We start from the raw sequence: 16,686 nt of genomic DNA on the forward strand, positions 1-16,686 counted from the left end.
CTCCTCTGCCTCTCGATGCTGTGTGTCCTTGGGGGCTCAGGTGCCCCTTCTCTGAACTGAGAGCTGTCTGTGCTTTCATGCAGAGCGCCCGCTGCCTACCACAGGCCACCCGCAGTGTCCCTGGAGGAGCTGGCAGTCTGTCTGCACGGAAGGAGGGCCAGCACACGGGGTCCTCACAGCAGGGAAAACAGAGCCGGGGCAGGAGTGGGAGACGTAGGGCCTGTGTGTGGCCTCGTGGGGAAGGTGACAGGCTAATGGAGATTTGGAAGGGGTCAGCTGGGGTGATGTCTGGGGAAGAATGTTCCAGGCAAGAGCACAAACAGCTAGAGCAAAGGCACTGTGGTGGGAAGAGGCCCATTCCTGGAACAGCACGGAGATCATAGCAGAAGTTGAGGGAACAGGAGAAAGAGCAGAGATGAGGATCCCGCTCGAGGGTGGACAGACAAGCAGAGGACAGGGCCCCCCACTCCACAGGACATGAGCTGACTGACCCCTTGGCAAAGGGTCCCTTCCCGCCACTGGAGCTCCCAGAAGGGGAGTTCTGCGGACCTGGGGACAATGCCGGGCCAAAGGGCCAGGCTGGGGGCTGGATTTACGGCCTCCTCTGACCTCGGCAGAGAAACCAGCCTTGTTGGGCAAGGCCGAGTTACCCGCAACCAGCCTGGGGGTGGGACGGCCAGGATGAAAGCCCCAGAGAAAGGATTAGCCGTGGCCCAAAAGGCCACGCAGGGCGCCATGGCAACCGCGAGGCCACGGAGCCCTGGGAGAAAGGGGCCTGTGTTAACACCGGCACAGCCTCCCCAGTAGGGCTGGGGGCTTGTTAACCAGCTTACCAGGCGGCGCCCGGCCCATTGACATGGAAATCCAGACCTGCCATCCGTCAGCCCTGAAAAGGCCTGTCGGACCCTGAAAAGAGCCAGTGGAGGAGGAGGGGGCCCACTGGACTGCAGGTGCTGGGTCCCACCTTCTTCCCTGCATCCCCCCAGGCCTGCAGAGTGGAGCCTCTGGCCCTGTGGCCCAGGTGTGTGTGGTCCTGGCAGGGGGACACCCCGGCTTGAGAGGGGCTGAGAGTTACCCAGCCAGACACCCACTGGACAGGGGCTGTTACTGGGACCCCAGGGGGAGACCTGCAGGTGCTGGGGGCATGCCACGCCTGAGGGCCACAGAGTGGGGACCGTGGAGCCTGGGCAGAGCACTGGAGGCCGCCCCCACTGCCAGGCCGACCCTTCCTGCTGGTTCCACCTTTGGCTTCGACCCCAAGCCCTAGAAGTGACCTGTCCCTGGCCATGTGGTCGCCCTAGGCAGGGCCTGGGCTACGGGAGCCTTGCCCTCTGGCCTCCCTGGCTCTCTCCCTGGGGCATCCTGCCCGCTGGGCTCCTTCCACAGTGCTCTGGCCTCCCTCCTGCTACCGCATACTGGCTGCTCCCAACACCACAGTGTCTCCAGGCCTCACACATGCCCAGAAAATGTGCCAGAGTTATCTGTGGGGACAGTCCTCAGCTGGACGCAGGGGCAGCAATGTGCCTGGCCTTTGGGACCTGTCTGTGCTTGGGAGTGGTGAAGTGTGGCCCAGGATGGGGTGTGGAGACAGTGCTGCCCACCCCAGAGCAGGAGGCCCAGGCTGTGGCTGAGGAGGGGGAGACCCTTGCAAGCTGAGATGTGCAGAAATGCTTGGGCAGGCGGAGGGGAGGGTGGGAAGAGGCTGGGCAGGTGTCTAAGCCCCGCTGACATGGGATTACAGCCATCTGGAAGCCCCCTCGCTGCAAGTCTCCACCCTCTGGGCTCTGGGCAGGACCCGGGGAGCTGGGGCAGGGGGGTGGGCGGGCAGCTGGCAGCCTGGGCAGAGTGTCAGTGTCCCCGTCTGCGAAGTGGGGTGGTGGCATGCGTGGGCCCTGGTGGGGGGGCATGTGGAGAACCCCGGGCAGGGGATTGGGAGAAGGCAGGCCCAGCGGTCAGCCCCCAGGGGTGAAGCCTGCTCCTCGTGGCTGCGTCTGCAAGCCTCAGTCCCTGATCCTGGACACAGGCAGAGTCCTGGTTTCTGCCCTGTCCACTCTGGGGAGCGGGGAGGCTCCCAAGGGAGCAAGGAGCTGCTAGGGCAGCCAGGGAATATGGGCCCGGGAGGGTGTGGGGCCCCTGGGCAGCTTCTCGCTCCTGCCCCTCATGGGCACCCACCCTGACACCACGTCCTCTGGCTCCTCTGCGGTGCTGTCACACCCAGGCCCCAGCTCGGGTGCTCACACGCATCTCCCTCTGCTGATGAGCAGCACAGCAGGTCACAAGTGGTGGGGGGAAGCCCATGCACAGTGGTCGGGGAACTGGCTGGCGCCCTGGCCCCCACCCCCGCCCCCCCTGCAGTGTTGGGTTTCCTGGAGGCGAGGCTCCAGCTGCACACAGCTGGTGCAGGCCTGGGGGCCAGGAACTTGAGAAGGATGTGCCCCCAGAGCTACCGAGGAGGGGCCATAGGGGCCATAGGCGCCCTCCGGAGTCTCCGGCTGGGCTGGCCGGGCCTCCCCCTTGTCTCCCCCCACAACCCCCGATGCCATCTGCCTCTGTCCCTCCTCAGGGGGAAAAGAGGAGGGGCTGGCTCACATTCCTCTGCACACTGCCCACCCTGCATCTGGCCTTCCCAAACCTTCTTCCCCACCCCCCAACAGCAGGCCCTGTACCTGCTGGGAGGGGTCCCTCAGGCAGGCTGCAGCCCCTCCCTGCACTCAGAGAGGCAGCTGGCTCCACCCCCCGCCACCCCTGCCTGGTCTCCCTGTGAGTCTGTGTGCACCTTCGCCCAGTCTGCGTCCTGGGGTTCCGTCCTGGGCTCCCACCATGCGCTGGCTCAGGTGGCGCCCCTCCACTCCTCACAACCTCAGAGAGACCCTGGAACTGGGAAGGGGGGCAGGAAGGGGGTCAAGGAGGAAGGCCAGCTGGGCAGCAGGGGCACAAGTGCCAGGACAGAGGACTGGGTCAGACGGGCACCCCTGCCCCCAACCTGCACCCTGGGTGGCAGGAAGGCCTTCTGTGAAGAGGCCACAGGTCCTGTGTGTGGGTCCTGAGTGTGATCGCACCAGGAAGGGGATCATGCACTTGCTGGATCAGGGTAACGGTGTGTGTGTGGGGGGGGGGCATGACGGCAGACCATGAGCCAGGGCACAGGGACAGAGAGTGGTTCACACAAGACTACCCCTACTTTCTCCCAAAGAGAGGCTTTTAGCTGCTTGCTGTGAAGCCCAGGGATGACAGGAGAGTGAAAACAAGGACTGAGCCACGCTGGGGCAAGGTTCTTCAAGGGGAAGCTTGCAAGGATGGGGGGAGGGTATGTGCAAAGGTCCTGTGGCCAGAAGGCTAGAGTGTATAAACAGTAGATTAGGGGCTGGTGTGGAACAGAGGGGCAATACCCAGCCTGGGAAGGGTGGGCGGTGACCTGCTGCAGGTGGTGGGAGGTGGTCTTTCCCCTCTGTGTGCACACCCCTGCCCACAACCAGGCACCCATTCTTGACAACCCTGAGCCTGGAGTTGATCCAGGATGGGGGTTGTGAAGGCCACGTTTATATCGGGAACAGACAGCGGCACACATGGACCCAGGGACACACAGTTACATACAAAGTCATGTGACAGAGGCTCACTGGGCCGGGGACACAGCAGAGACACGCAGACATAAGCAGGCTGTGGGCCTCCCACGACCCCTCTCCCGCGTCTCCCAGCACACACCCCAGCCACCAGGCGGACCCCCTTCCCTCATCACCTCTTTCTCTGGCTCTTCAGCAAAGCAGTTGCTCGAAACTAGTTGAATTTTCCGCCTGGGAAGGGCCTGGGGAGGTGAGGAGGGGTGGGGGCTGGGAAGAAGCTTGCTCACAGGTCTGGCCCTCTCCGTCCCACCCCTGCTCCCACACCCGCCCTCCCACACCCCTCCCCTCCGGGCGGCTGGGAACAATGGACAGGCAGAGAGGACGCGGCAGCCCCCACCCTGGGCACAGCCTGAGTGGAAGCCCGGCCTGAGCCCTGGTCCTGCCTCCCAGCCGGACCCCCCTCCCCAGCCCGCCCGGCACTTTGGGCCTCTATCCCCCACCCCCTGCCCCCGCTACAAAGACGATTGGCATCTGAGCATGAACAGGGAGAGCGGATGCAGGGGCCAGCCTTTGAGATTCAGGACCCAACCCCCTGCCCACATGGAAAGGCCGGGGTGGTCGGGTGGCCCACCTGCTGGCCCCTCGTGCGGCAGCCGGGCCCTGGTGGCTGAGTGGGGGCTGCTGTTTGGGGGAGGAAGGAGCTGGTGAGGGCCCATCACGGCCCCAGGGCTTACTCTCACCACACAGGCCGGGCACATGTGTGTGCACGCATGTGCATGCTCACGTGTGTGTGCGCGTGTGTCTGATGGGCAGGGGGCCTAGAAGGAGCAGCCTGGGGACAGAGGGGACCTGTAACCCTCCCTGCCAGCTCCCCCATCCCTACCCACCAGCCTCTCTCCTTTCTGGACCCCAGCCCCCTCCACGGGCCACACTAGACAATGCCCCAGATGTGCGGAGGAGACCCCACCCTCCGCCGCCTCGTAGGTGTGAGGGGTGTGGGGGCTGCTTCGGCATCAGGGAGCGAGACGGGAGGCCCACACTGCTCCCCTGGGAGCTGCAGGCCGGCTGGGGCAGGGGTGCTGGGGCCCGGCCTGGGCACAGGATAGCGCATCACCCCCTTCCTCATTCAACAGCTGTGCCTCTGGCCTCCCCGGGTTCTGGGGGTGCGGTTGATGAGATGGCAGGTGAGGGACCTCAGGCCCTGCACCGAAGGCAGGGGGTGGGGGCCTGGGGAGGGCTAGAACCCCCAGGCTTCATCAGCATCCGCGTGGATGTGGGTGGGGATGTGGGTGGGGATGGAAACGGCAGATTCGCACCCTCTTGACGAGCTTGGGGCAGAGGCGAGGCCCAGGGTCAGGCACACACGGGGCTCAGGGCCAGGGGTCAGATCGCGATGCTGTGTCCTTCCCCCACCAGGTCTGGGGCTGGGCGGCTCCCCTGGAGCAGGACCCCTCAGCCGTGTGACCGGCGTAGACCTGGCTGGGCCCCAGACGCAGGGGTGCCTGGGCCAGGGTTCTTGGGCCGCCGCCCGCCCGCCCTGCCCGCCCCGGCCCCCAGTGACCTCTAGGATGCCCGCCGCCACAGCCCGCCTCCCTTCCTGTCCCTCCGGCAGCCCCGGCCCACGAGGGGGCACACCCGTTCCTGCCTGACTCTCAGAGGCCACGCGCCAGGGCCCGTGGCGGCCTCTCCGGCCTGCGCCGCCGGAGGCCACGTGGGGAGGCTGCAGGGACGCCGCCCTGGCCAGCGGCTGCGGGGCGGGCTCTGGGCACGGGTGACCACCGCTGCCCTGCTGGGACGCCGGGGACGGGGAGCATCTGACTCAGCCCAGCTGAGACTCACACCCACCCACCCACCTGTGCGCAGATCTACGCACCCACCGCTCACCCCACCCCCAGCCATCCACAGACACACACCCCTGGACACACTCACCCACAGCTATCTGCCCGCACACCCACACGCTCAGCACTTCTCCTGGGTGCCAGCGGCTCTGCTGACCCTGGGCGATGCGGAGTCACAGGCCCTATCACAGCGCGTCCTGTGCTAGGACCTCAGCCTGGCCACCCCTCAACCCCCAGGCACACAGAGGGAGGAATGCAGGTCCTGGGGGGCACCCATGGGGGTCACTGCCTGCCCTGAGCTCACTCCAACTGGACACCAGGGTGCCACTTTGGGAAGAGGTCCCTGAGGCCAGGGGAGGGGCATGAGGGCAGCATCCCGGGCTGTCACGCTGCACGGCAGGGGCTCTGTGTCTCTGAGGCTCCGAGAGGGAAGATGTGGCCAGAGAGGGAGTTGAGGGAGCCAGAGATGAAGATAGACAGTGAGACACACAGACACACAGTGAGACACAGAGACACTGAGAGACAGAGACAGTGAGACACAGAGATAGTGAGAGACAGAGACAGCGAGAGATACACAGTGAGAGACAGGGAGACAGTGAGACATGGAAACAGTGAGAGTCAGCGAGAGTGTGTGCCGAGGATCCCAGCCTCTGGTTTGGGGCCCCCTCGAGGAGCCAGGGAGCCTGGAGTCCCCTTGCTCGTCCCACTGGGGAGATAAAGGGGATGAGGCTGTGACAAGCGTGGTTGTCTTGGCAGCTGAGGCGAGATCCTCCTCTTGGGGGCATTTTTTCCTCATCAAATCATCCTGGGCTTGGTCCAGGGCCCTCTCCCCAAGCCCTGATGACCAACACTCCCCCACAAGACGCCCTGAAGCCAGCGAGGGGTCTGCTGGGGCCTTTCCCACAGCCTCCCTCCGGGACCCAGGGCTCGCCCCCGCGCTGAGCTCAGGAGGGGCAAAGAGGGAGCGCGTGCAGGTCAGCCGGCCCGTCATCCGTCCAGCAGGGCAGCCCCTGGGGCTGACGCCGGGTCTGAGCCCACTGAGCAAATGCCTCCGGACCCCACGGGGCAGGGCCAGAGCCTTGCTCTGAACCGAGGAAGCCACTCGTCTGTGTGGGGCGTGGTGACAACTGCGGTTTCAGGAAAGAGGCGAGAGGGACGGGAAGATTGAGCCGGGCAGAGTGGAGGCTCGGCACCCCAGCCTGGGCCCCCCACACCCACCGTGAATTTCTGATCCCCCCTCCCTTAGTGTTCTGCCCGAATGGACAGACAGACGAATGGACAGCTGGGAGGAATGGATGGAAAAGCTATGCCTGGCTGGCTGGACAGAGGGGAAAACAATATACAGGTGGGTCTAAGGCCGGAGAAATGCATGAGCAGACGGACAGACACACAGGAGGAGGATGTGGCAGGCGGACAGAGCCCCCCCCCCAAGATGTCTGGGTCCCCATCCCTGGGACTTGTGATGATGTCCCCTTCCATGGTGAAAGGGAAGTTGAAGATGTGTTTCAGTAACACTAGAGAGGGAGAGATGATTTGGGGTCCTGCAGGTGTCCCCCCAGTGCAATCACAAGGGTCTTTCGAAGGGGAGCCAGGGGACAAGTGCCGCTAGCCGCCAACACGGCAGGCGGGGAGTCGGGGGAGGTTCTTTTGTGGCCTCTGACCCTGTGGCCAGGCCTGAGCTGACAGTGCAGGCGGCTCCTAGAAGCGGGAAAAAGCTGCCTCTCTGGAAGGAACGCAAGCCTGCTGGTGCCTTGATCTCTGCCCGTCAGCCCCCCTACGACCCACAGAGCTATAGAGACCACACCCACGGTGCCTGCGTGCTTTCTGAAGCCACCCCGTGTGTGGTGCTTTAATACAGCAGTGATAGGAAATAGCACAGATGGACAGAAGGATCTAGGACCTACAGACAGGTGGAGGGGTGCCCCTGGGGCTCCTCCTGTGTCTTTACACCCAGATGGACCTCGGTGCTGCAGGCTGGACGGGAGTTTAGACACCCCGACTTCCAAGATAACCATAAGCCCTTGGACCTGTAAGACCCATGACCCAGAAGCTGAGCAGAGGTGTCCAGAGACGTCCAGAGAGAGTCTACAGGGCACCCAGTCTAGGCCTGTGGGGACCCAGGTGGCCCTCATGTGGACGGTGGTCGGGGGTGTTGAGGGCATGGGCATGAAGGGAGCCTCCACCTTCTCCCTCCTGGGACCTAATTCAACCAGCACCTCTGCGCTTGGGAAGGCGGCCTGGTAGGTGGGAAAGTCACAGGCCTCCCCCCAGCCGAGCCAATGCCACAGACCCCACGGGCCTCATTGAGCCCCCTTGAGGGAGCATGCGCACCTGCGTGCGCCCCCGCTCACCCACACATCCAGCTGGACGCCATGCAGGGGAGGGGCTCCGCCCTGCTCTGCCTTGAACCTCTGACCTTGGCCGAGTCCCTGGCCCTCCCTGGCCTTTGTCTCCCCATCTGTGGGCTGAGGAGCTTGGGCCCTTGGAGGGCCAACATGGGGGCGGTGGGCGGGCCCCCGCGGTCGTGGGGAAGGGGAGCTGAGGCCAGGCATGGGGTGGGGGGGGCGTCCGTCCTGGCCCTCGCTCATGTTTCTAACCATCAGGCTTCCTCCCCCGCGCCCCTCTGGGGAGGGACCGTAATTAACTTCTTCCTGTTCAGATCAGGAGTCTGTTTCCAAAAACATATTTCGAAGGATTATTTTGCAAAGGAAATGTTTTTGAAAGAATCTCGTGTCTGTCCCAGGCTGGGGAAGTGGCAGCAGCAGTCAGAGCTCAGAGGGGGCATGGGTAGGGGTGGCCCGGGGGGCCCGAGTGGCCAGAGCGAGCTGGCAAGCTGGCCCTGAGCCTGTGTGGGGTGGGGAGGCCAAGGGCAAGGTGGGCAGAGGGTCTCCACGTCTTCCCGCCCGCTCTTTGCCCTCTGCCTGCCCCAGGCCCCCCACTGCTGAGCCGGGGGCCCTACTGCACCCTTTCACTGGGGGGATTGGCTCCTCTGGTCTGTGTCTGCTCCCTGCTGGCAACACACCCCAATCTTCCCTCTCCACTGGGCCCTCTGCTGCCCCCTGAGGCACCCCAGGCTGTGTCCTCCAACCCTGGCCTTCCTCCAAGACAGGTCCCTGGTCCCCAGGGGTCAGGCGTCCTCCAGCCAGGTGGGGGCCTGCCAGGCCTGCCCTCCCATGTTCCATGGTTCCCTGAGGGCACCTTGCAGGCAGCCCCTCCTTGACCTTGGCCTTCTCCTGGGCATCCCATGGAAGGCCCAGGAGTTATCATGCAAGTGGTTTATGCAAAATTCCCACCATGGCCTGATGGGGGCTGGGGTGAGGGGGTGCGGGTGCTGACCGCCATGGGGCCCTGGAAAGCCGTGCTAGGTCTTCAGTAGGAGAGGCCTCTCTTCTCTGGGACAGACTCTGCAGAGTCCTGGCCCTGACCATGCAGACTCAGCGCCGGTCCGGGGCTGGCCACCTCCCTTCTGCCCAGGTGGCCTTGGTCTTCCCTCTGGATGGTTCCCCGTGTCCACTGTGGCCTCCCAGCGCCCAGCTCGCAGCGAGTTGTCTGGGAAGTGTCTGTTGAATGGATAGGTGGATCACCGGGACCTGGGTGGGGACTTGTAGGACAGACCCTTTCATCTCAAAAGAGCACCCCTTAGTTCCTTGTCCCAGAATCCCAGGTTGGGCCCTGTGTTGAGGAGGGCCAGGCTCCCCAGGCAGCCCCTCTGTGCCTCAGTTTCACCTCCCAACCTCGCCTCTGCAGGTGCCAACCCAGCACATCCCTCCCCGGCCCCAGGGCTCCTTAGGCTGTGGAAATTCCACAGGCCTGGCCAAGGCGAGCCACGCTGGTCGGACGACAGCCCCAGCCCCCTGGGGACCCAGCGCAAGGGAGAACATTGTGTCAGCCTGCTGGCCAGGCGGGAGGGCGGTGGCCAAGCGTGTGAAGGACACGGAGGGGATGGCGCCTGGTCAGCTGAGTCCTCGCCGGCCACTCACGTGCCGGGGTCTCTCTGCAACACCTGGGCAAAGGGGGGGAGGCGCGTGGAGGAGACAAGCCCCGCGGACCTCTGAGCGCTGCAGGGCCCAACCTGGTCACGCGGGGCGGCTGCCTGGTCCCGATCTTCCACCCAGGCCACCTCCCGCCAGACGCCACCTCCGGGCTGCAGCCTCCGTCCTCTGGAGGCCCGCAGGCCAGGGGCGTTGACAGGGCCGGGGCTCGCTGCCCGCGCCCTCCCCGCACCGCCCCTGACCCCACGTCTCCACACCGTCTCTGCGTGTTCCTCTCCTCTCCCCCGTCCTCATTCCCAGCCCCAGCCCGCGGGGGCTCCGTGGTGCTCCCAGCTCTGGGTTCCGGCACTCCGCCCCGCTGCAGATGTCCTGGAACTGGCGGGAGGTTATTTTGGGAGCTGGCGGCTCCCCTGGGCCTTTCCCGAGAGCCTTGGCGGGAGCGCTGGAAGCCAACGGGGGTCAGGCTGAGCGGGAGGGGGCATGTGGCGGCTGGGCTGGCCCGGACTGGGCTGTGAGGACACAGCGCACAGCCCCGACCTCCTGGTGTCTGGGGGAGACGAGGGCAGGCCTCGGGGGCTCCCTGGCTGTGCTCGGCCTGCGCCCACCGGAGAGGGCCCTGGAGTGGGGGCAGACCCAGACCGGCTCATTCTCCACCAGCTGGCCCTGCCCTGGGGGGGACACTGGAGGCTCTTCACGTGGCCCCAGGCTGTCGGTCTCATAGATGTGGACTCAGCTCACCTCCACAACCTCGCCTCACACTACCCCTGCCCCACACTCCCATACTCCAGCCACACCGGCCTGCTGGCTGCTCCCACCTCAGGACCTCCGCACCTGCCTGGCTCATTCTTCCCCGGTCTCCTTTTTCAACATGAGGTCTCAGGGCAGCAGTCACCTCCCCTGAGAGCCCCCTCCAGCTCTGGCCCCAGTGCCCCTACCAGTCCCCGCCTACCGTCTCTGTTCTGCACTGTTCCATAGAAGCAGAACGCAAGCCACAGATTAATTTGACTTTCTAGTGGCCAAGTTTGAAAAAAAAGAAGAGTTTATAAGGGGCACCTGGGGGACTCAGTCAGTCAAGCGTCCAATTGGTCTCAGCTCAGGTCTTGATCTCAGAGTTGTGAGTTCAAGCCCTGTGTGGGGCTCCATGCTGGGTATGCAGCCTACTTAAAAAAAAGGGGGGGGGCGTTTAGAACAGGTGGAATTAATTTTAATATTTTATTTAAATCACTATATCCAAAAATAATTTCATTTAACAAGTAATCAATATAAAAATTATTGATGAGGTTTTTTTTTTTTTTTTCACTGAGTCTTGTAAACCCATTTCAGCTGCTCAGTGGGTACGTGGGGTCAGTAGCTACCAAACTGGACTGCCCAGATCTGTGGGGAAACTTTCTTCCCAGCCTGTACACCATTTAGAATGTTCCATGCATTTGCCGAGCTATTTATTATCCATCTCTCCCGCTGCAACATATGTCTGTCTTGCCCCTAACAAGGCCATGTGGCGAATGGGAGGTGTGTGCAGTCTGCCCCCCTCCCCACGCCTCACCCCCACCCAGGAGGGGCTGAGCCTTCAGGTCACACGGCAGCACGCCGAGGCTCACTCTCTCTACAAAGTAGGGGCTTGAACCCACACCTGGTGTCCCTGACTCTGGCCTGCTGCCGGGGGAGGACCCTGGGGTCCCCAAGGCTCCAGCACCCCATCTTCAGGCCACCTGCAGCCTAGCCCCAGGGGCCCCACCCAGCTGTTTCTGATCTAATCGGATTCCCGCCTCCCCCTTCCTCGAATCCGGGCGGCTGCTGCTGCTGCGTGTTTTTAAACCTGGCGCAGCCTGCATCCCTGGAGGCTGGACAGCCTAGCGCCCATCTGGAGAAATCATCACGGCCCCCCCTCCAGGCCAGATGTCCACCCCCAACCCCGCCCTGCCCTCACAGCTGGCCCCCGGCCCCTGCCCTACCCACGGGCTCCCGTGCCTGGCTGAGGGCCCCAGGACCCAGACAGCCCTGCGGGTGGCCCGTCCGGACAGGTTGAGCCCCCTCGGAGATGGCTGCCATCGTGGTTGACTCGCTGCTGGTGGCCAGCCAAGGCCCAAGAGGTTCCCCCAGTCCCAGTTGGACCCCAACCTGCCCCATCCAGGGCCATCGGGGAGCCCTCGCCCTCACCCTGACCCCGGGGCCTCTGAGCAGCCCACTAGGGGCTCCTATGGCCTCTCAGGCACATCCTTGGGACTAGGCTCCCTCGTGACCCCGGGAAGATTGCTGGCAACAACGACCCACCAGGGACACATGCCCAGTGGTCTCGGTTTCCCCATCCATGAAATGGGAATGGAGATGCTCACCCAGTAGGGCTGTGAACAGATGTGCACGCCCTCTGAAGACCGGGCAGAGCCAAAGAGCGTCACCGTGGGAGCCGGGAAAAGGAGTGGGGGACCCTGTGGGAGGCTCTGTCCAGCCCCCGAGTCCTGGCCCCACCCCTACGGTGCTCTGGCTGCATGGACCTGGGCACATGCACCTTCCTTTGAGCCTCAGTTGTCACATCTACAAAATGGAATGTGACACAGAATAAGGGGGTAGTGCTTCTCTCCCAGGGGTTCATGAGAACTAGGGGGTTAAGGCCTGGTTGGCGGTGGGGGGGCGGCTCTTGGTAGACTTGGGTCCTGCCCCCCCTCCAGGAGAGCCTCTCTATGGGCGGCAGCCTCCACTTGCAGCCAGAGGCTCAGGCTCCACCAGGGAGGGAGAGAGTCCAGCCTCGCCTGCACAGTGTGGCATCCCAGTGGCCCAGACTGCCCAGAGCCTCACCTCTGTGCTCCCCCTTTGGGCCAAGGGCAGCCTTGCTTCTGTCCTCTGGCCGAGCATGTGGGCCATGCTCATTTCCCCACGTGGTAACCCCAGATGGAGAAACTGAGACCCAGAAGGGGGCCTGTCAGAAGCAGGTGGGTCGGCTTTGATTTGTAGGGTGAGGAGGGGAATGGTGTGGTGCAGGAGGGGCAGCCCTGCGGGTCCCTGCTGAAGGAGGCCAGGCCACGTCTGCTGAGTGTCCTTCGGCCGCCACTGGCCAGGCCATGCCAGCAAGAAGGGTGGCGTCACTGCATGGCTTTGGCTCCAATAAAATCTTATCAGCCCCCAAATGCCCCCAGGAGAGCAGATTCTCTGGGTGATAAGAGACTCAAGGGCAAGAGGCAGGAGACACACAGACAATGGCCAGGCACTGGGTGGGCAGCTTGGCCAGGAACAATGCTGGGCCAAATTAGGGGAGGGGTGGGTGGCGCCTGGCAGGGGAGGCTGGGGAGGGCTGGAACCCAGCCAGGCAGCAAAGGTGAGATGGGGACATGCCTTCCTCCGCCCTATCCTGGCCCTTCGTACTCCCACAGCTCTGCCCTCCCCAGGGCCTTTGCACATGCTGTTTCCTTTGCTGGCCACACTCTTCCCCCCACCCCTTCTCCTGGTGAGCCCTTCCTCTCCTTGGTTCAGCTCAAAGTCACCTCCAGGAAGTCTCCCTGATCCCCCGGTATCAGGTCAGGATCCCCTTATACCACTGTCACTCCCCAGATTCAGCTTCAGAACCTGATAATTGGATAATGTGATGTTGGATTTGTCATTTAATGTCTGCCCTCCTCCCTCAGACACTGGGAGCTCTGCAAGGGCACGGACCATGTCTGCCTATCTGCCTGTGAACCCGCTCAGGACCTGCCACATGACCGGTGCACAACAAACACGCGCTGAGCAAGCAGATGAGCAGCGGGTTGCTTCCCTCTCGGCAGAGGCACAAGTGGCAGGCACCCAGAGTGGCGCTAAGCGTGACAGCCATCATAGCCATGATGAGCCGAGCTCCCCAATCAGTCCCCCACCTCCCTGCCCTGGGCAGGGGGCCTCCATCCACATGGAGCCAGAGAAGGGGCCCCGTGGGTCGGGCTCAGACCCGCCTCCTCCCTACTGACCCCAGAGGGAACTGGGCAGCTCCTGGCACACAGCAGGGCCTCCATGAATGGCCTGGGGTTAAAATGACCTCGGCCCGAGTGAGAGGGCATTCAGAGGATGGAGAGAGCCAGGAGCGGTTTCTGGAGCCAGAGCTGAGCTGTGAGTGTGTGGTGGCCGGGCATAGCTGGCTGGGGATTCCAGAGGGCTAGGCGAGGGAGCACCAGGGAGTGGGGGACCCTGCTATGGTCTCCCTGGAGCCCTGGGGTCCTGGTCAGCCCCAAATCAGCCCTTCCTGGCTTTTGCGAGGCCCTACGAGGAGCTTCCATGGGGCAGCTAGGTGCCCACCGCCACCTCCGCTGCTGCCCATGCAGGTCCCTGGGCCTCGGTTTCCCCATCTGTGCAACGGCAGCACGGTGCCTCCTGACTGCCTTCGCTCCCCACGATGGTTTCCCTGCTGACCCAGAATGCACACTCAGGTCACAGCCCCAGCTGGGAGGGAAAGAGCCAGTCACTACGTGCCAAGGGCCAGCGAGTCCATGTGTCCCGGTTCCGGCGCTGCCCCTGCCCCCTTGCCAGACGGGGGCCAAGAATTTCTGTGAGGACCTCACCATCCCAGAGCGGTTCCAGATGTGGGCTGGGGATGGTGGGGGGTCACGGGAGGGCTCTGAGGGCAGCCTGGCCTGGCTCGAGCCCCCCAGCGACCTGGAATCAACCGCCCACTGCAGGGCCCTGCTGGGCGCTGGCGCCGGGGTGGGGGGCGGGACACGAGCAGATGGGGTGCTGAGAAGAGCACTGGGCTGGGCACCCGCATTCGGGCATCACCACGCCTCACCTTGGGCTCTGGTGGCTTCTTTCTGTCCTAGGCAGCTGGTGTCCTGATGCCTGGCTCCAGGGACCCCGGGGACGTTGGGCTGCCTTCCCACAACGGGAGGCCACGGGTCCTCACAAATTGTCCCAAAGATGTGTCAGACCCTTCCTGGGCCCACCTCCCTGCCCCAGGGCTGGGCCAGGCCCCCGTTCATACTGTGACCTCACCCTCCAGCACCATTCCAAGTCCTACTCATTCTTCAAGACCTTAGGTGCCGCCTCCTCCAGGAAGCCAACCCTGACACGCCCTCTCCCCCTGTCCAGCTGGGTGAAGATCCTCAGCCTTCCTGGGTGGAGACCCTGCTGTCTGCTCTCAGCTGCAAAAGTCAACAGCCCAGGGCAAAACCGCACATCCGGGAGGGGGGCAGGGGTGGCACCTGGACAGGCAGGTCTGTTTGCTCCCAGGGTCCAGGCCACGACGCCCAGCCCTGTTCGACCAGCAACCCCAGGGAAGGGGGGCACTGCCCACTGCTGCCCCCGACCCCTGAGGCCTGGCTGGGGTCCAACCTGGATTCCGTGACACTGGGGGGGGGGGGTGCCTGCAGGGCTGGGTCAGCCACACGGGGCCTTACTGTCCTTCTCTCCATTCCCTAGCCCCATCTAGGCCTTTCGGGGCCCTGCCGCTGAGAGCTTTGGCTGCTTCTGGCTCCCACCCCTCGTGGGACAGGTTCCAAAGCCCAGGCAGGGGAAGACCACACCCTGGCCAGGTGCATGCTCGTGCCAGGCACACAGGCGTGTGGAGGCCCAGAGCCCGCTTCATCCAGGTGGGCCTTTCTGGGGTCTCCAGGCTGGTGCTGAAGGGACCAGGGTCACCCCCTGCCCCCTGGAAGCTCCCTCGGCAAACTGCCATTGCCCAACTGGGGAGGCCGAGACTCAGAGACAGGCCTGCCCGAATCAGGGGCCCCTCAGGCCTCCTCACCCCAGACCAAGAAGAAGACTTGGGCCTTCTGTCCGGGAAGTCTGGGGGACAAGCCCCTCTCGCAGGCCCCCTGATGCCTGGCTGGGGCTCTAGGCAGCTGACTCCCAAGATCCCTCCACCAGTGGCCCCTGCTGACTGCAAAACAAGGTTCCTGTGCCCAGCCAGGGCTGTGGCTGCCCTGAGCCACCCTCCCCCACTGAGGGGACAGGCATGGGGGGCAGAGGTCAGCACTGCAGACTGGGACGGCTGAGCCCAGTGCACAGCTGGGAAGACCGAGGTCCAGAGGCTGCTAGTTCAAGCCTTCTCGGGACCCCTTAACTGCCCAGGTCCAGCACCCTGGGGACAGGGGCAGGGCTAAGCATCATCCTCCCGCTGGCCCACCATGGCAGGGCCTCCCTTCCCTGTGCCCTTGTGGGGAGGTAGGTGTGAGGGGTCTGCAGCTCCCGAACTCCAGGACGGCAGGGCTGGGTTGGGACTCTGCTCTGTAAGGCAGGTGCTGGAGCCAAGGCACCACAGCAGGAAGGCTCATGGGGCAGCACCTCTGCTGCTCGGGACTGCCCCCTGCAGGCCCAGGAGGACAGCAGCGCCCTGTAGCACCAAAGGGTGTCCCTTCCCAGCCTTAGCATCATCCCCTGAACCCCACCGCACCCCCCATGCCCGCTCCTCGGCCCAGACTGCCCCGCACTGGGGAAGGCCAAGCAGGATTTGCAGGGGCCGAGGGAATGATGGGGTTACATGCATCTGGGTTACCCCCGAGGCCTGGGCGTCCAGATGAGGGCCCGTCCACCTGAGATGCCCTGGGCAGGGAAACAGCAGGGGTGCCGGAGCCACACACACGTGCACTTGCACACGACACCTCACACACGCATAGGCTCACGTGTCCACAGACACTTGCTTGTCCACAGGATCCCGCACTCACCACATGCCCAGACGCCCACAGCACTCACCACACGTAGCAGCCCTGGTGCTCCACGGGCCCAGACTGGCTCTCCCTTGGGCCAGCTCCCTGGACAGTCCAGCCAGGCAGGACCACAGCTGGCCCCAAAGCCTGGGGAGACCCGGCCCATCTCTCCTACACACTCCACGGGGACCCCAGCCTGGCCTCCTCCCCAGCCCAGCTGAGAGGGGCTGAGGCACCAGGCCAGGAGGGGCGTTGGGGTGTGGGAAAGGCCCTCCCCCACTCCAACAGCCAGAGCCCTGGAATGTGCTGACCACAGCCCCAGCCTAATCCCAGCACAGAGCCCCATGGGGCCAGCTGAGCTGGCTGGAGCAGGGGAGGGGTGTGGGTGTGGGTGTGGGGCTGGGCTGGGGGGACACAGACTTGGCCCCCAGAAGGCCCAGGCAGTGTTGGTAGGCCTGCCCCCGCCACTTGAGCAGCGATGAGGGTTTGGGTCCCTGGGAGCCCAGAGGAAGTGGCTGGCGGTGGGAGGCAATAGTGCTTTCCCAGGACTCGAAAAAGTGAAGTGGGGGTGGGGAAGGGGGCCAGGGCCGGCCCCCCTGTCTCTGGTGCTTGAATGGTGCACCTGCTGATAATGAGGAGAGAAGCGGAGGGGGGGGGGGCGGTTAGGGGTGGGTGGGGGGCGGATCCGCCTGCCCAC

At 64.2% G+C, this 16,686-nt stretch overlaps 1 long non-coding RNA gene across 1 annotated transcript; it reads left to right on the forward strand.

Moving 5' to 3' along the window:
• The first annotated feature begins 712 nt into the window (after positions 1-712).
• LOC119876360 lies at positions 713-13,592 on the forward strand. Its single transcript, XR_005360672.1, has 3 exons — positions 713-950; positions 6,645-6,743; positions 13,008-13,592. It is a non-coding gene; the product is annotated as an uncharacterized LOC119876360 (long non-coding RNA).
• The last annotated feature ends 3,094 nt before the right edge of the window (positions 13,593-16,686 follow it).

The sequence above is a fragment of the Canis lupus genome, chromosome 6 (genome assembly GCF_011100685.1).
Source record: "Canis lupus familiaris isolate Mischka breed German Shepherd chromosome 6, alternate assembly UU_Cfam_GSD_1.0, whole genome shotgun sequence".
NCBI lineage: Eukaryota > Metazoa > Chordata > Mammalia > Carnivora > Canidae > Canis > Canis lupus.